Source organism: Delphinus delphis, chromosome 16 (assembly GCF_949987515.2).
Source record: "Delphinus delphis chromosome 16, mDelDel1.2, whole genome shotgun sequence".
Taxonomy (NCBI): domain Eukaryota; kingdom Metazoa; phylum Chordata; class Mammalia; order Artiodactyla; family Delphinidae; genus Delphinus; species Delphinus delphis.
Genome location: NC_082698.1, coordinates 250,857 through 270,789, shown reverse-complemented (window position 1 = coordinate 270,789; position 19,933 = coordinate 250,857). Strand labels below are relative to the sequence as shown.

Here is a 19,933-nt window from a genome sequence, read left to right as displayed (position 1 = left end):
TGCGTTCCAACATACACGCACTTCTGAAACCAAAAGGAGAGGAAGGAAGAATAAGGCAGATGCAGTGTTTAAGGAGGTAATGGCTGATAACTTTCCAAGGCTGATGAGAGAAAGCAAGTCTCGAATTCTAGAAGCGTGACAAACTCCAAGCATGATAACTACACACGCACACACACACACAAGCATACCCTGGACACCAAACACAACAAGAAGATCTTGAAAGCTTCCAGGCGTGGGGGAAAGCCAGAGATTGACCAGGTCACAGGTGGTCGGGGGAGTGAAGGTGGAGGGGGACCTTCCCGGGAGCTCGGAGTGAGCTCGTCCTGGGCTGAGGAGCTGTCCCCTGATCGGGTGCTGAAGCTCCCTGTGAGAGGCAGCTGGAGCCTTCGGAGTTTCGGCAGCTCCCACTGTGCTCCCGTCTCAGGGTGAGGGGGGAAGAGAGGAGCTTGCTGGCTGCACTGGGAGAGAGCCATGGCCTGCCTGGTGTGGGCTGGTGGCTGTGAGCAGATGCCGGGGGACGGATTTGAAGTTCCTCCCCCTGCAGCTGGTGCTAGGAGGGGCCAGGGGCCTGGTGGGGTTTGGCCAGGGCCTCGCTGATGTCGTGGTTCGGCAGGCAGTAGATGTTGGGGTTGAGCCGTGGGGTCACAACCAAGTAGACCCTGAACACCAGCTTGTTGAAGTCGAAGGAGCTGACGGCGTGAGGCCAGGTGTGCGTGAAGATGGTGGTGGTGTAGAAGATGGCCACCAGCGCCAGGTGGGAAGCACAGGTGGAGAAGGCCTTGTGGTGGCCGGAGCCTCCTGGAATGCTCAGCACTGTGGCCACGATGTGGGCATAGGAGACCACGGTCACTGGCAGGAAGGTCGCGAGCACAGCCAGGGCTGCCACGAAGTCCAGCACTTCGATGGTGATGGTGCCGGAGCGGCAGAGCCGCAGCAGGGGTGAGATGTCACAGAAGAAGTGGTTGAGGACGTTGGGGCCACAGAGCCTGAGGCCGGAGGTGAGAGCCATGGACACAAAGGAGACCAGGAAGCCACCCAGCCAGGCGCTGAGGGCTAGACTCAGCAGAGCCTCGAGTCCGTGATGGCCGGCTAGCGCAGCAGGCGACAGATGGCCAGGAACCGGTCACAGGCCATGGTGGCCAGGAGGAAGCACTCAGGGGAGCCAAGGCAGAGGAAGAGGAGCAGCTGGTGAGGCAGCCTGAGAAGGAGACGGTCCTCGCCGAGGCCAGGAGGGCAGCCCGCAGCTTGGGGACAGTGACCGAGGTGTAGAGGGTCTCCAGCACCGACAGGTTGGCCCAGAAGTAGGACACGGGTGTGTGCAGTGGCTGGCTGGCTCTGATGGTCACCACGATGGCCAGGTTCTCCAGGACAGTCACCATGTAGATCGTGAAGAATGACCCGAGCAGTGGCCCCTGAAGGTGGCACAGCCCAGGGAAGCCCAGCAGGATGACATCTGTCACCAAGGTCTCAGTGGAGTTGGTGGAGTTTCTCATAGCCCTCCCTGGCAGGGGGGTCACTTCTGAGTACCCTGGACAGCAGAAAGATGCAGGTGTGATGTGTGCTGGGCAGGGGGCCGGGCCGTGAGAGCTGCATGGGGCACTGTAACCCTTCTCAAAGCCGCTGCAGCACTGACCCCCTCTCAGCCCAGCACGCACCTCGCCCTGAGCTAACACCTGGCAAGGGGGCCTCGGTGCCTGCACACCGCTGCGCGCAGATACACCTCTTACCTCCACACTCATGTGGGTGCTCTCAGGTGCGTACTGTTCCCTGTCCCAGCACCAGGTACACGGACAGGCATGGGAGTGCGTGTGCCCGTGCACACACACACACACACACACTCACACACAGGTGTATGTGTACACATAGCAGGAGAGAAGACCCTTTCTGCCTGCCTGGTGTGCCGTCTTAGGCTGTGTGTCTGGGCACTTCCCTGGCCTCCTCCACGTGGGCCCTCAGGGACTGCTGCTCTGTGCTGCTCTCTGGCCAGGGCCCCTCAGGCCTCAGGAAGGACACCACTTCCATCAGATGGCCAGCCGGCTCTCCAGGGGTGAGCAAAACCTGGGCCAGGGGTTTGCAGGGCTGGGGGTGTGGGGGGAGGGGTGTGGGGGAGGGGGTTTGGGGGGAGGGGGTGGGAGGGTTGATCCCCACTTTTGGTGTCCCCACATGACTCTCCGTGAACCGACCTGAGGTCTTTATCCTGTGTTTTCTGAGCATCAAAGTGGCCTTTGGGGGATGGTGGAATCGGTCCACTCAGAGCCTTTCAAGGGCCTCGCAGTTTGGGACTTTCGTGCCAGGACGCCCAGGAGTTGGGTGTCTGACGGATGGGCGAGTGGCAGGGAGGTGGGCGGGCTTGGGCGGAGCCGGGCAGTGCTCCCTGCTGGTGGGTGAGGGGCTCCTGGGGCCTCAGCTCCTCTTCAACCCCTCCCCCGCTCTGCGAGGTTGGGGTCTGTCCAGCAGGACCGGGGGCGCGCTGGAGGGGGAGGGTGATTCCCGCCGGCAAGTGTACTTCTTGGGCGACCCTCAGCCGGTTCCTTCTACATTGACCTTCCCTGGGCCGGGGCTGAGCTGGTGGCTGCTCCTGGCTCACCTCGAAGGGGCTTGGAGACCCCCACTGATGGCGCCCAGTGCCCAGCCCCCTGGGAAGGGGCTGCAGGAGGGCTCAGAGCTGGTGGGGGGTGCAGAGGGGACTGAGGACTGTGTCCCAGTCCCTGGCGATGTGAGACCCGTCGGCGATGCGGCAGAAGAGGCTGGGCCTGAGAAGGGGCTGCAGAACCGGGGTTGGTGGGCCAGCTTGGACATGGGACATCAGGGCTGGGGGCTCCAGGAGCCCGTGCCCTGCTGTCTATGCCGTGCAACTTGGTGGCAGGTGTTGGGGGCACCCAGAAGGTGCTGCCCTCGTAGCACCCCCAGACCCTTTGCCTCAAGACCAAGGTCACTGCCAACCTACCCCACCCCTCCCCTCGCAGAAGGTCTCCAGGGAGGGTCTAGGGGAAGTGCCGCATCTCATTGGGTCCTGCTGCCTCAGGGCCCAGGTGGCTTTTCTGGGGCTCATTAGAGGCTTCCCCCCCCCCCCAGCCCTGTCTTCTGGAGGATGCTAATTGGCATTCTCACCAGCGGGACTCAGAGCAATTTGCAGGGTCCACGGAGGGACTGTGAGGGGGGAATATGATGTAAGGGGTGGGACAAATAGAGCCCGGCCTGTCACCTGCCCTCCAGGTGTCCTGGCCCTGGTGACGCCTGAGACTGGCTCCCAGTCTCAAGGCCCTTCCCTGAGGTCCAAAGGGGAGGGGCTGCTACCCTATAGCAATCGTTTTATTTCCTCTCCATGCAGAGCATTTATTTATTCGTTGGTATAAAATAAGGTAAGGGACTCTTGTAAACCGGCTCTCCACTCAAGACCTACACAGTGGCTAATAAGTGACCTTAGTTCCTCCCCTCTGCCACCCCTCCTTCCCTCTCAGAGGGACCACTCACGGGGGTTCCCCTGCTGCCTAAAGCATTTTAATTATAGATAACACATTGCTTAGTTTTGCTCGTACTCAAACGTCATAACAAAGGGTATCATGCTACATGCTGTCTTCTGGGTCTTGCTTTTTCTGTTGCGAAGATTCTTACCCTTCGTGGCAGCTGTGCTGCGCTCATTCTGACGCCTGCGCAGTAACATTCTATCGTGTCTGCCTCGCGGTCTGTGCATTTGCTCTCTGTGCGCAGCTCCTGAGTGCGGGGCGCCAGGGTTTCTCTTGCAGCCGCCCCTATGAATGGGGGTGCTGGGGCTGAACTTCACATGCAACTGCAAGAAAATGCCAAGTTCTTTCCTCAAAGTGGCTGTAGTGATTACACTCCTACCATTGAACTACATCCTCTACAACAGATGGTGTTGGTGGATTTCCTAATATTTGCCAATTTGGAGGCTAAAAATAGCATCTCACTGTGAATCGTCTTTCGCTGCTTCTCTTGCTATGGTTAGTGTCAGTGAGTGTTTCTGCTTCTGTGAGATGCCTGTGTGTGTGAGTGTGTGTGTGTGTGTGTCTTTTGCCCATTTCTCTCCATGGTGCCACCTTTTACTTATTGATTTGCAGGAGTTCTCTGTATATCCTTTTCTAAATTTCTTTATTGAGGTGTAATTTACACAGTGAAGTGCACAGACCTTAAGTGTTAAGTTTGATGAGTTTTGACGAATGCACACACGCATGGAACCCGCACCTCATCAAGATACCCCAGAAGCATGCTCCTTCCCAGTCAACCCTTAATCCCCCACTTCGAGGCAGCCACTGTTCTGATTCTTTTCTTCATAGATTAATTCTGTTTCTTTCTAGAATGTAAGAGAAACGGAACCACCCAATATCCCCTCTTTTGTCTCTGGCTTCTGTCAGCATGTTTTTGAGGCATGTCCAGGGTGTCTGTGCCCGTTCCACTATATAGATAGACCATGGTTGTCTGGAAGAGTGTTATTTAATTTCCAAATATTTGGAAATTTTCTGGAGATATTTCTCCAGATATTTTAATTTCATTGTAATCAGAGCACATCCTTTGCATAATTTTGCATCTTTTAGAGTTTGAGATTTATTTAATGCTCTAGAATATGGGCCTGTATTGGGAAGTGATCTGTGTTCATGGGTCTATTTCTGGATCCTGTTCGGTTCCATTTGTCCCTCAGCTCGTCCTCTCTGACGCCGCACTGCCTCGATTACGGCAGCTTTACAGGCTTGAAGCAGCTGGTGCGAGCGTTCTGACTGTTCTCGTTCTTCAAAGTAGCTTTGGCTCTTTTAGTTCCTTAGCTTTTCCATAAATTTTAGATTCAGCTACTTGATTTCTATAAAAAAATTCTGTTGTAATTTTTATTGGAATTGCATTGAATCTAGATCAGTTTGGGGAGATTTAACATCTTTACAATATTGAATCTTCCAATACATGAACATGGTCTATCTCTTCATTTTTTGGTTCATCTTTGATTCACTTCATTAGTGATTTTTAATTTTTACCATGTTTTGCAAATATCTTTCCCCAGGTTATAGCTTTTCTCAGTTCCTTTAAGATGTCTTTTGATGAACAGAGTTCTTAATTTTTCAGTTATTTTAGAACAGTTTTAGATTTGCAGAAAAGTTGCAAATTTAGTACAGACAGTTCCCGTATACCCCATACCCAATTTCCCCTAATGCTAATATCTTACATTAGTGTGGGGTATGTTTGTTACAATTCATGAACCGATGTTGATACATTATTATCAAGTAAAGTCCATCCTTTAGTTGGATTTCCTTAGTTTTACCCAACGTTCTCTTCCTGTCCCAGGACCCCCTCCAGAAAACCACTTTACATTTAGTTGTCATGCTTCCTTAGTTCCTCTTGGCTGTGAGCTTCTCATACTTTTCTTTTTTTTTGACAGTTTTGAGGAGTTTGGGTTATCTCTTTTATAGGATGTCCCCAAATTAGGGTTTGTCTCATGTTTTTCTCATGATTAGACTGGGGTTAAGGATCTTTGGGGGGAAGACTACAGAGATAAAGTGTCCTTCTCATCACGTCGTATCAGAGGTCCATAGAGGTCCATACTGTCAACAAGGATCGTCAGTGCTGGTGCTGACCTTGATCACCTGGCTGAGGCCGTGTGTCATCTCTCCTGTCAGGTTACCCACCAGCCTTCCACACTGTCCTCTCTGGAAGGAGATGATTACATCAGCCCACACTTAAGGAGTGTGTGTGTGGGGGGGCGGTCACGCTCTCCCTCCTTGAGAAAGGAATATAGACCTAAATCACTTGCAGTTCTTTTGCATGGAAGATTGTCTTTTCTCCTCATTTCTTTATTTATCCAATCAGTCCTTTATATCAGTACAGACTCACGGATTTTATTTCATACTTTGGGTTATAACCTGATGCTATTCTAATTATTTTGTTGCTCGAACCATCCCAGCTTTTGTCACTGGGAGCTCTCAGATGATTCCTGGGCCCCTTGGACACGCCCCGTCATTTTGGCTTTTCTTTTGAATACTTACTTTCTGGTGCTGAGATGCCCCAGGCTCATCCTGCACATTTCCTGCTATACCTGGAATCAGCCATTTTCCCAAGGAGCCCTGGTACCTTTTATTATACGATGATATTAGAAACCAACCTCTGGGGACTTCCCTGGTGGTCCAGTGGTTAGCACTCCGAGCTTCCACTGCAGGGGGCACAGGTTCGATCCCTGGTCAGGGAATTAAGATCTCTTGTGCCACGAGGCACGGCCAAAAAAAAAAAAAAAAAGAAAGAAAGCAACCTCTGGGTGCCAGCAGTGCCTGTCGCTACTAGGATACTGTTATCTCTAGGCCCCCTTGCCTGACAGAGCAAGGAGACCTGTGTGTACAGTAACCTGTGTGCACACACTTCCGCACGTATTTCTGTATGTAACACCTGTATCTGTGCTAAGCCAAACAGGAGACCTTACTGATGTCTCCAGCTCTGATCCGTCACCACATGGACCATCCCATCCTCCGTGCTGTGCTTATCTGTAGATGTCCACTCCGACAGTGAAACCCCTGGCTCCCACTGCCCATCATCCATTAACTTAATTGTCCAATTCCAGTTACATTCCAATTACATGCAAAGTGGTGGTAGAATTGTTAACCTGTACTCTGTTAGGAAAAATCTTTGTCAACTAGAGCACAGTGCTGTGTAGTTTCTCCTGCCATTGGTCTTACAGACTCCACTCATTTCCACGGTTACTTAGACTAGCACCTTTACACCCCACGTCCTGCAGTGAGGTTTTTCTTGCATTCCTTATACAGTTCAATTGTTTGCCACCTTCTGCATTCCATCTAGAGTCCCCGAGCCTCCTAAATGATTTTTTTTTAAGTTTATATACATTGAAGTTCACGTTTTGTACAGTAGAGTTCTGTGGGTTTTAACAAGTATCAATATCATGTATCCACCATTACACTATCACAGAAGAGTTCCGCTGCCTTAACATCCTCCGAACTTCACCTGTTAAACCCTCTCTCCGCCCCCAGCCCTTTGGCACTTACTGACCTTTACTGTCTCCACAGCTTTGCCTTTTCCAGAATGTTATAAAATTGGACTCACACGGTGTGTAGCCTCTTCAGACTGGTGTCGTTCAGTTAGCAATGTACCTTTAAGATTCAGCCATGTCTTTTCGTGGCTCGATCGCTCATTCCTTTTTAGTGCTAAATGACATTCCACTGGATGGAATTAGCACTAAGTGGACCACAGTTTATTATTTGCTCACCTATTGAAGGGCATCTTGGTTGCTCCCAGTTTTGGGTGGTTATGGGTAAAGCTGCTGTAAACACTGGCATGCGGGTTTTTTCGTGGGCATAAATTTTCAGATCAGTTGGGCAAATACCTAGGAGTGTGACTGCTAGATCACATGGCAAGACTACATTTAGCTGTTAGGAAGCTGCCTAACTATCTTCCACAGTGGCTTTTTCATTTGCTTTCCCGCCAGCAATGAAGCAGAGTCCTTTTGCTCCACATCCTTGCCAGCATTGTGCATTGTCAGGCTTTTGGATTCTAGCTGTTCTTATAGGTGAGTAGTGGTATCTCCTTTTTAAAAAATTTATTTATTTATTTATTTATTTGGCTGTGCTGTGGGGCATGTGGGATCTTAGTTTCCTGACCAGGGATCGAACCCGTGTCCCCTGCAGTGGAAGCGCGGAGTCTTAACCACTGGACCGCCAGGGAAATCCCTGCTTTTTTTTTTTTTTTGCGATACGCGGGCCCCTCACTGTTGTGGCCTCTCCCGTTGCGGAGCACAGGTTCCGGACGCGCAGGCTCAGCGGCCATGGCTCACGGGCCCAGCCGCTCCGCGGCATGTGGGATCTTCCCGGACCGGGGCATGAACCCGTGTCCCCTGCATTGTCAGGCGGACTCTCAACCACTGCGCCACCAGGGAAGCCCATCCCTGCTTATTTTGATTTGCAATTTTCTAGTAAATTTTGTTGACCATCTTATCATAGGCTTCTTTTTCATCTGTGTATCTTCTCTGGTGAGGTGTTAAAGGTCATAATTTTAACACAGTCAAAATTTTCAATATTTATTTTTTTACAATTCACATTCTTTTTTTTTAATAAATTTATTTTATTTTTTTAAATTTAGTTCTGGCTGTGTTGGGTCTTCGTTGCATTGTGAGGGCTTCTCATTGTGGTGGCTTCTCTTGTTTTGGAGCATATGGGCTCTAGGCTCATGGGCTTCAGTAACGGTGGCTCGTGGGCTGTAGAGCGCAGGCTCAGTAGTTGTGGCGCATGGGCGGAGTTGCTCTGCGGCATGTGGGATCTTCCCGGATCAGGGATCGAACCTGTGTCCCCTGCACTGGCAGGCGGATTCTTAACCACTGCACCATCAGGGAAGTCCCTGATTCACATGCTTTTAAAGGACATTCTTGGCTACTCTGAGGTTAGAATAATGTTCATCTATATATTCATGGAAATATTTTAAGTATTTCCTTCTTTTTTGACATTCTTTTCTTTTTTCCTTTTTAAAAATTGAAGTGAAATTCACATAACATAAAATGAACCAGTCAGCTCCCAATTTGCTTTCTGTCTGTGGATTTACCTATCCTAGATATTTCGTATAAATGACATCAATATGATATGTAACATTTTGTGTCTGGCTTCTTTCATTTAGCTTAATGTTTTCAAGCTTCATCCATGTTGCAGCCTGAATCAATACTTCATTCCTTTTTATGACTGGATAATATTCCATTGTAAGTATATACCAACTTTTCTTTCTTTATCCATCTCTTAGGGTTGTTTCTACCTTTTGGCAATATGTGAATAGTGCTGCTACGGACCTTCGTGTACAAGTATTTGCTTGAGTACCAGTTTTCAATTCTCTTGCACCAGAAAGTGATTCAGTTATACATACATATACATACATACATATATATATTCCTTTTCAGATTCTTTCCCATTATAGGTTATTACAATATATTGAATATAGTTCCCTGTGCTATACAGTAGGTCCTTGTTGTTTATGTATTTTATATATACTAGTGTGTATCTGTTAATCCCAAACTCTTTGGTAACTATAAGTTTATTCTCTATGTCTGTGAGTCTATTTCTGTTTTGTAAATAAGTTTGTATCATTTTTTTAGATTCCACATATAATTGATAACATATGATATTTGTCTTTCTCTTTCTGACTTATTTCACTTAGAATGATCATCTCTAGGCCCATCCATGTTGCTGCAAATGGCATTATTTCATTCTTTTTTATGGTTGAGTAATATTCCATTGTATATATATACCACATTTTCTTTATCCATTCATCTGTCGATGGACATTTAGGTTGCTTCCATGTCTAGGCTATTGTAAATAATGCTGCTATGAACATTGGTGTGTGTGTATTTTTTAGAATTGGTGTTTTCACTTTCTTTGGCTATGTACTTAGGAGTGGAATTTCTGAATCATATGGTAGTTCTAATTTTAATTTTTTTGAGGAAACTCCATACTGTTTTCCAAAGTGGTTAATATCATTTGCAAATATTTTTCTCCCATTCACTAGGTTGTCTTTTCATTTAGTTGATGGTTTTCTTTGCTGTGCATACAATGGAATATTATTCAGCCTTAAAAAAGAAGGAAATCCTGCTATATGTGACAATATGGATGAACCTGGAAGACGTGCTCGGTGAAATAAGCCAGGCACAGAAGGATGAATGCTGCGTGGCTCCACATATACGAGGCATCAACAGAGTCAAACTCATAGAAACAGAGGAGGATGGAGGCTGCCAGGAGCTGCGGGAGGGGAAAGGGGAGCTGTGTTTCAATGGGTATAAAGTTTCTGTCATGCAAGGTACGTTCTGGAGCTCTGCTGAACACATGGTGCTTATGGTTAACAATAGTGTGTTTGCACCTTAATTTTGAAGAATGGGACAGTGGTGTGGTGATGGGGCCTGGGGTAGCCTTGTGTTCCCGTGCTGCACAATCCCGAGAGTGGATAGGAACCTTCCCCTCCCCCCAGAGCACGGACTTTATTGTCCAGCTAGTTGCCAGGTGTTTAATGAGGCCCGGCTCTTGTCCTAGGTACACCATACTAGGTGTAAATACAGCAGTAGGAGACACAGTCCCTGGCCATTTGAGGCATATAATCCAAGTATTTCTCAGGAATTACTCCATGGTCAGAAATAAAATCTGGACTTAGCTGCCTGTATTGCAAGGAACATTCTTTAAAGTCAACATTTTAAGGAAAAACATTACACCCTGCACTTACATAGTAGGAAATTTCTTCCTGGTAACATCAGCTTCATCATTATCAATAAACAAGGTTTACTTTTGTTAAAATTCACCTTACATTCCCCTCCTCTGTAATTTGAATAAAGATTTTTAAAAAATTAATTAATTAATTTTTGGCTGCATTGGGTCTTCATTGCTGCCTGTGGGCTTTCTCTAGTTGCAGTGAGCGGGGGCTACTCTTCGTTGCAGTGCACAGGCTTCTCACTGCACTGGCTTCTCTTGTTGTAGAGCGCGGGCTCTAGGTGCATGGGCTCAGTAGTTGTGGTGCACGGGCTTTGTTGCTTCATGGCATGTGGGATCTTCCTGGACCAGGGCTCGAACCCGTGTCCTCTGCATTGGCAGGCGGATTCTTAACCACTGTGCCACCAGGGAAGTCCCATAAAGATTTTTTGAAAAGGGAATTTTATGAGGTTAAGCAGTGGAAGGAAGGGCTTAGGTATAAATTTGGCCAACAGTTGTCTGGGCAAAGGAGCTCTAGGGTGTTGAGTGAACCCAGCTCATCTCCAGGCCATTTTTACTAATATTTTGAGGACAACAGAAAGCCCCTGAGGGTGGATGGGAACCAGTAAGCATGCAAAGGTGGGGGGCTGTCCCTCCTGTAACCACGGTACGTCCTGTAAGACGCTGTCTGAGCTTGGCCCTGCTGGTCCTGAAGAAGCAAGCCACCATCATGAGAAGGCCTGTGGGAAGGCCCCAGGGCAGGGCACGGCGGTGGCCTCTCGGGCCGAGAGCAGCCAGAAAGAAAATGGGACCTCAGTCCCACAGCTGCAGGGAGACAAATTCTGCCTGAGGGTCCGGCCCTGGTCAAGCCTCAGATGAGAACTCAGCCCACCTGACTGCAGCCTGGGGCCCCGAGCAGGACCCAGCTCAGCTGTGCTCAGGCCGGCGCCCCACAGAGACCGTGAGATAACAAATGTGTGTGGTTTTGAGCCACTAGGTTTGTGGTGATTCGTCGCTCAGCGCAGAAGAACACAGGTGGTGAAGGAAAGGGTGCTGGGCTGTAAGACTGAAAATATTTTTAGAATCAGCAGTTACCTGAAAGGCGTTCCTGTGTCTGCTCTAGCAGGTCTTCACTGAGAGTAACCTGAGGCCTACAGCACCTCTCCAGGTCCACACAGGTGCTGTTGATCAGGACCAGGGGAGGAGCACAGCAGCCAGAGCTGGCGGGGCAGAAGAGAGCCCCCTCAGGAGTCTCCTTTGAGGTCTGTGCCAGTCGGTCCTGAATGTCTGTACAAGTGGCAAATCCCCGTATCATCAATTTTATTGATGCTCTCAAAGAACCAGCATTTGTTTTCATTGATTTTCTCTCTTTTTTTTCTGTGCTCCATTTCACTGATTTCTGCTCTGATCTTTATTATTTCCTTTATTCTGCTTATTTTTGTGGTTAGTTTATTATTATATTTCTAGTTTCTTAATATGGAAGCTGATATCATTGATTTAAGGTCTTTCTTCTTTTCTAACATAGGTGTTTGATGCTATGAATTTCCCTGAGTACTGCTCTAGGAGAATCCCACAATTTTTGATATGTTGTGTTTTTATATTCATTAAAAACAGTTTCTTATTTCTCTTGATTTCTCATTTAACTAACAAGTTATTTAGAAGTGTACTGTTTCCAAATATTTGGAGACTTCCCAGGTATCTTATTCTTTTATTGGTTTCTATTTTAATTCTATTATGATCAGAAACATACACTGCATCACTTTCAATTCTTTTAAATTTGAGACTTGTTTTACAGCCTAGAATAAGGGTCTATCTTGGTAAGTGTTCCATGTGCACTTGAAAAGCATGTATTCTTCTGTGTCTTGTGGCGTGTCCTCTAGGTGTCAAGTAGGTCAAGTTGATGGCTGTTCAGTCTACTGTGTCCTCCCGCTTCTGCTTGTTCTGCCCCCTTGGGTTTCGTAAATACAGTTGTTTCGTCGAGTTTCTCCTGAGTCCTATGCTGGCAGCTGCTCGTCATCTTTCACTTCTTCACGCGCCTTCTCACCTTTGATTTTGTGCTGAAGATGATATTTGAAGCAATATTTGAAGGAATGACTGGCATTACTCTGATGTAATCCCTCCCTCCAGGAGGGATTTTGTTGGTTTTTACTTCCTCTAGACACATGGTGGTGCTGGTTGTTTAGAATCCTGTGACTCCAAGTTCAAAGTCTGCACTTTCATGCTCTGAGGATTCTCGACTTGTGGTTGTCCTGGGCCCCGGGGAGCTGGATCTTGCCTGAGTCACCCTCGTTCCCAGGGTGCAGCCCCTCCCTAGGCAGGCTGTGGGTTTGCAGGGTCACCGTGTTTGTGGGGTCTGTAGGGCCTCAGCTGGCCTGAGGGCCGAGTCTGGGCTCCCCGCACTAGACACCGGTGGTCTTTGTTCCTCAGCCTGGCAATTTCTCACTGACTCTTGTCCCTTTGCTGCTTTTAGGATTAAAACGTGGTTCACTCTCCTTATCTGGTTGTCCTCCAGGAAAAGGTTAATCTGAAGTGCTCAGTTCTCCAGCCTGGGTCTGGAGCTCCCCATGGTTTCCTCTGCGTCTCTGGTACTCTTGCTTAGATATCAGATCTCCGGGCCAATTCCCTGATTTTGAAACGTGTTTGGTATCCATTTTGCATGTCAATTCTTGCCTTGATTTTCTGAACGATTTCTTCAATTCACTTCTAATCCTTACTGAAATTTTATTTCTGCCATCATATTTCCAGTTTGCAAGTTTCTCCCTCTCACTCTCTCTCTCTCTCTTTTTAAAAAGTTTTTATTGTTTCAACAACGCAATCCATGTTTTCTCATGTCCGAGGATATTCACAAAATTCTTTCCCTTTGAGCTCTGCTTCCTCTGACTTCCAGTCCTTCCTTAGTTTCGCTCCATCTTGCCTGCTAGAGGCTCTCATCAGATGTCTGGTGACCCTCAGCTCTCAGCCTGCACTGGAGAGGCCCAAAATGCTGACTATACCCAGGAAGGGTCACTGGGCTGGGGCCCCCACTGTCAGTGTCCTTGGTTCTGGGCATTCGTGGGAAGTTTTCTCAGAGAAGTTCCATCCAAGCTCCCATCTGGAGGGACCAGGGTGCAGGACTGGGGTCTCGCCATCAGATATCTGGGTGTGTCCTCCCTGGGCCTCTGTCTCTGGAGTTCTGGGCACGTGTCACCACCAGAGCAGCTGCTCTGCTCCCTCCTATTGGGTCCCTACCCCCTGCCCCACGTCAGCCTGTCGCTCAGTCCCAAGAACGGGCCCTCCAGACATCCTAGTGAGCTTCCAGGTCTCCAAAGCCCATTTAAAAGTCAGTCCAGGGACTTCCCTGGTGGTCCAGTCGTTAGGACTCCACACTTCCGCTGCAGGGGTCGCGGCTTCGATCCCTGGTTGGGGAACTAAGATCCCACATGCCACATGGCGCGGGCAAAATAAAAGTCAGTCCACTCATTTGTAGTGTGGCTGGGGTTTTAGCTTTTTGTCTGCACTGTACGGGACTCAGAACGGGGCCCTGTGTGGGTCCACACACTTGACGTTGAAGTAACACCCAGTCGAGAGCCGGCTGCCCAGCGAGGGCGGGAGGGGAGCCGACTTCTGTCTTTAGGACCTGGTCCTTTCAAGCCCGTGAAGACAATTCCTTGTAACAGGGGAGATGCTGCCGCCAGCCCTGGCCCCTGCTGGAACAGGCTGCATCACGTGTGCAGGATGTATCTGGAGAACAGAAACCTCAGCCTCGTATCTCTGCCCTTGTTTCGTGTCTGCTCCAGGTGGCAGGAACCCCCCGTTTTCATCCTGCAAAGACTTTAGGAGGTAGCAGGGCCCCGAGCTCCAGGGTGTGGGCTCTGGGATGGGCAGCTCGGCTTCAAACCCTGCCCTCCCCCGGCCACCTGAGCCTTGGACAGGACAGCTGCCCTCCCCGCGCCTCTGCTCTCTCAGCTGTCCCGCGGGGTCATGGCGGGACCCTGGCTGAGCTCACCTGCTACAGACCCTGGGGTGCCTGGTGGCTACAGGGGCGGCGGCGACTCCAGGCAGAAGAGGGAGCCTCGTCAGACCTCGGTGGTGTGGTGTCAGCCGCCCGTGTGGCCAGGGCCTGGGTACCACTACCCCGGGCCCCCGTCTCCACTCTCCCACTATGGCTCCTGACAGCCATGTCTGCTCTGAGCTGCCGCTGACTGGCTGTGGGACTTGGAACAGAGATCTGTACTCACCCAGCTCCTGTTTCTCAGTCTGAAAGATGGAGCAGAAGGGCCACTTCTTTGATGGGGTGGGAGGTGGGCCTGAGTTCTCATCACACAGATGCACGGGGACAAACCACAAGGTCCCCGTCTTGCACCACCACGTACCAGTCAACACACGTGCTCCCCAAACCCAACACGAGCGCAAGAGCCACACACCGTCCCCCAGACTTAGATTCACTCACAGGTGCCTGCACCCTCCGCGCCCAGCCCACAGGCCCCCGAGCAGAGCAGGCGTTCACGTGGACACCACACCCCCCGGCAGATGAAGACACAGAGACAGCAGGGCCCGTGCCCCAGAGAGACACTCAGACGTCCCTGTACGCATGCCACCTGCACAGAAACACATGGACAAACACGGCTCTGACACAAGGGTAAACCCCCTACCACAGACACGCTGCCCTGCACACGGGGGCCAGTCAAGACACATACCCGGCTGCCGACAGCCCTGGCTGGCTCGCTGCCCATTGTTGCGGGAATGGGCACACACAGGCATGTGCTCGGACACGGGAACACAGGCACACACACCCTCAGCCCCACCTGTGCTGAGACTGATGCAGTCTCAGGCGGTGGGGCTGGGCTCAAGCCCAGCCCTGCCCACGCTCTGCTCACTTGTCATGGGGCGCCCGATAGTTCTCTGGGGCAGGGGCCTGGCAGACGCGGCTCCTTACCTGGTCCCGAGCGCTCAGAGGGACTCAGGTTCTGCACGGGTGTTCGGTTGGGTCAGGGCAGGCAGAGGCTGACCAGGGGCTCCTGCAGCGTGTGTCCTGCTGACAGCTGAACCCAGCTCTGGACGCCGGGCCTGCGGATCTCCCCATCCCAGGACTGTTGCGTTCCCTGCGACCATCCAGGTGCATCCCTCCCAGGATAGAGCTCTGAGGATGCAAAAGGGATGAGCCTGGCTGCAGAGATTCCCTCCACAGTAAAGAGACCGTCTCGGGGGAGACAGCAGCCGATGCCTGAGATGGAAGCAGGCGCCTCCTCTGAGGTCCCTGTTTCACAGCAACGGGAGTCTGGTCTTCTGGGAAAGCACAGCGGACCACAGCCTCCTCTGCGTGGGGAGAGCGGCCGGGGGCTGGGCAGCCTGGGAACCCACACCACCCGCCTCCCAGCCCACGAGTGTGTTTCCAAAGGATAACCGAGTCTTAAATGGGAGGCTGACGTCGATCCTCAGTCACTTTCTTCTCACATGAAAAGAGCCCACAGAAGGGAGAGGCAGGCGGAGGAGGACAGGGCCAGGCTCCTCCCCCTCCAGCCCCCACCCGTCCCAGGGGCCGGTGCACAAGACACCCACACGGCCCGCAGCTCCTCCTGGGAGGCCAGGCCTCCGCCCAGGGGCCCTCCTGTCCTGTGATTAGCTCTGTCAGCCAGAGTGGCGGGAATCAGAGCCCAGAGGGAAACCTGCCCTCCCCCGCTGTCCTTGTGGGACCACAGCCGGTGTGACAGAGGTAGGATGTGGGTGCAGGTGGACACCCTGCCATCTAGCGGCCGCTCAATGCAGCAGAGGGGGCTCGGGTAGAAACCACTGCCCACCCCTGGCCAGAGCTGGGGGCACAGGAGCGGCCTGGGCCGTGCCCCAGACCCTGCTGTCCTGGGTGGGCTCCACGCTGCCTGCTCCGAGTGGCTGGGGCTCCCGGCCGGCCGCATGGTCACCTACCTCCTTGCTCTCCGGTGGTCCACTGTGAGGGTCACATGAGGTGGACGGAGAAACCCTTTAGTGAGGCACGAAGGGGTGTCGGCCCTAGGACCCTCTGCCCAGGAACCCGCAAGGGGCCTCGGCCGCTTCCTGGCACGTGGGGCGCAGACCTCGCCATCAGTCTCTGTGCTGAATCAGAGAAGGGGTCCCACAGGCTGCAGGGGACAGCTTACCGGCCCCTTAAAGGTGGGAGAGGGCCCTGCTGCCACTCCAGCTGCCCCGCTGGTCCCGGGTGGGGGTAGCTTGGCTGTGTGTCCCTCTGCCCTGAAGTCATTTTACAGAAGTCCTTTACTCCTTCATCGTTCAGAGGCGTTTGCTGGGTCCTCACTGGTTTCCGCCTGGGCTCTCAACTTCAGATGCAGCAGTGAACAGACAAGTTCCTGCCACATGGAGCTGGCGTGCTGGCGGAGGTGGATGGCAGGCTGGTGAGCAGGCCCTCCTGGGGCCCACGGGTGGTGATGCGTGCCGGGTGCAGGGCAGGGCTGTGGCTCGTGCCGACTCCTGAGGGCCCAGGGGCACTGGAGATAGCAGGGGAAGGAGGGCCAGGCAGAGCCAATGGTGACTGCAAAGGCCTCAGGGTGCTGCGGCGTGGGCTACGTGCTGGGGAGGGGCCTGGGGCAGAACCACGGCCGAGCTCAGAGGTGGGCGCCCCTCAGTGGTCAGTGCACATAGCCTGCTGGTGTCCTCGGCGCTTGGCTTTCTCAGGGAGAGGTGCAGGGCTCTGACCAGAGCGGGGCCAGATGCATCTTTGCTTTAAAGGAACGAAGCGCCAGGGTCTGGTCTGGGGCTGTGGCTGCAGGTTGTAGCGTGCACTCTAGTGTGACTGTGGTGGGTCAGTCACATCCACCACAGGATGGATTCTGGGGCAGAGCCCGTGGGCTTGGCTGATGGATTGGACGTAGGTGTGGAAGAGCCAGGAGTCCCAGGCTCTGGGAGCCATGGGATTGAGGGGTTCGGTGGAAGTCAGAAGTAAGTTTTCTGTATGCTTATTTGGAGATGAAAGGACAGTCAGGTGGAGACGTGGACGTGTGAGACTGGAGTCCAGAGCTGGGCTGGGGGTGGAGGTGAGCCTTCGGGGGTCCGTCTGGGCACGATGGCATTTCCTCACGAGGCTGAGAAGAGGCCCAAGGCCTGGGGCCTCCCACGGCCGAGGGTGTGGGATGGGAAAGGAGCCTGGAGCGGGCAGGTTGGCGGGGAGGAGTGAGCCCCGGCGAGGCTGGTGAGGTTGGTCTTCTTTAGCTGTTGATGATGTCCTTAACCTCGCCTGGTCCACCATGTTCTCAGGATGCCAGAGCTAATGTATTCAGGATGTAATTTTAAGTGATTGAGAACGTGGCCAGCCCTGATGACCACGGGAGGACTCTGAGACGTGGTGGTGGTGTGGGTGGTGTGTCCACTCTCACTCTCTTCCTGCTGGGCCTGGGCGCAGCGGCGCAGCTGTGGGCTCCGGTGCAGGGCCGCCCACCCTGTGGACCTCTGTCTGCAGCACCGTGGCCTCAGCCTCCCCCGGCTCTGCCTGCGGCAGAGAGCCCGCTAGAACCTTCCAGGGGGTGTGGCTCCGGCCCCACGTGAGCCTCCCTGGCCGCCCACCCGCGCCACCAGTCCGCTCAGGGCTTGCTCTCCTAGGGCAGGTCTCCCCACCGCTGCGCCTTCCTACCTTCCTGGGACCTGGCACCGCCGCGCACCCACAGAGACTGACGGGTCGGATGTCTCTCCCGGAGGCCTGTTCGGCACGGGCTGCCTCAGGCTGCAGAACTGCTGGGACTTCTCGCTTGTTTGTTGACGATTTTGGCTCACGGTTGGAGATTTTCTTCTCGGGAGCCCAGGCATCCGTGGACAGCCCTCTCGGCTCACGGCCGCTGGTTCAACCTCCACTTCCCAGGGCCCTGGACCCCACGCCTCGTCAGCCCCTCCGCACTGACACCCCGGCTTCCCACGGCCCACAGCTTCCGCTCTTGGCCTGCCTGTTTCTTGGGTCACTCCCACAGCACCCCTGGTCCCACCGCAGTGAGCGCTGCCCCCCTCTCCAGGGTTGGCACTCACCCACCCCCTGCAGAGCCCCCATCTCTGGCTCTGCAGCATGAGCTGCCTTCCCGGAAGGCTTCCTAAACTCTACCCCCAACCCCTTCTCGGAAAACAAGCCACAGGCTGGCCGGACTTCCTGCCTCCCCCAGAGACCTTATCTTTACCCAGTAGTTCCTGCGCCAGGGCACGCTGAGCTCTGCACCCCAGCCCCACACCTCCAGGGCCCTCGTCCATCTCGGCTCCTGGGTCTTCACCTCCTTTCCTTCCAGCATCAGCATGGAAATTCCCACCTCTGCCCCTTGGTAACCGGCACCCTCACTTCCTCACCCCACGGAGGCCTGCCTGGCCCCTGGAGGTGCCTGGTGGTGTCTGCGGGGAGGAGGGAATGTACTCCTAGACGCTGCTCTCTGCTTCCACCCCACGCTGCCCAGCTGGCCCTTGTAGGAGACCCCCGACCACCACGGACCGCGTCCAAAAGGGGCTGCTGAGGGCTGCTTCTAGTTGACTTGGATGATATTCCCACTCATTGGATTCCGTGTAAATTTTAGAATCATTCTGTCGTCTAGTCCCCCTCCTTCAATAGTTTAATTCGGGAAAATTTTACGTCTTTGCAAGACTGAGTCTTCTGTGAACTTGGTGCCTTTCCTTCCTTCCTTAAACTTTCCTTCAGTGTCACTCAGTTTTCTCATAAAGCCTCCACCTCTTTCATTAGAGTAATTCCTAGATATTTATTATTTTTGTTGCTTTTATAAAGTGTATCTAGTTAAAAGAATTCATTTTCTGTTTATTCTCACATATAGAAAAACGAGTGACTTGTTATTGACAAGTTATCCAGTTATCTCGATAAACTTTCTTCTGAGTTCTGCTAACCTATCTGCAGATTCTTCTGGATTTTCACATTCCCAGTGGCCTTGTCTGTGAGAATGACAGTTTCCAACACTTATGATTTTCTTCTTAACTTACTGCGCTGGCTAAGACCTCCAGGGCAAAGTCAGATAGAACTGGTGAGAGTAGCCTGTTTTTGATCTCAGAAAGTAGGACGTTGGCTGCGAGCTGTGTTCTGGTGACACTTCTTATCAGATTAAGGAAATTCCCTCCCACTTCTAGTTTACAAAGTCTTACCTTATTTATTTATTATCAAATGTATATTGAATGTTATATACTTTTTTTGCATCTCTGAAGATGACTGTGATTTTTCTCTCGTAGTATTTCAATGTGGGAGTTTACAGTGATTTTCTAACGTTAAACCGACATTGCGCTCCTGGAGAAAAGCCAGCTTGGACGTAATTAGTATGTTTTGCACACATTGCTGATTCTGTTGCTTCTGGGCCTGGGGTTTTCTCTGTGGGAGGCTTTTCCTTCTTTAAACACAGCATTCTTGAGGTGTAATTGACACACTAAATAGCACACATAAAAAGCATACAGTTTGGTCAGTTTTGACTTATGTGCACACCCAGGAGACCCTCACCACGACCAAGAGAACATGCATTTCCACCAGCCCAGAGCTTCCTCCTCTCCGCCCCCGGCCCCTCCTCTCCAGGCAATACTGACCTGTTTTCTGTCCCTGTCAGTCAGTTTCATGTAAATGGAATCATGTCCCTGTGGCGTGTAGTTCACCCTTTTTATTTTCTGTTGTGTGGATTTGCCACATTTGCCTGTTGCCAGCCGTTTTTGTTGCTTGAGTTTTCGGCTGTTGTGAATAATGCAGCTATGAACGTTCCTGCACAAGACCTTTCATACGCACAGGCTTTAATTCCTCCTGGGTAACTACCTAGGAGTGAGACGGCGGGATCGCGTGGTGGGGTGTGTGT

At 51.9% G+C, this 19,933-nt stretch overlaps 1 pseudogene; it reads right to left on the bottom strand.

The window, feature by feature from the left end:
* Nucleotides 1–550: 550 nt before the first annotated feature.
* On the bottom strand, nucleotides 551–18,356 carry LOC132439234 (olfactory receptor 6B9-like; annotated as a pseudogene).
* Nucleotides 18,357–19,933: the final 1,577 nt, after the last annotated feature.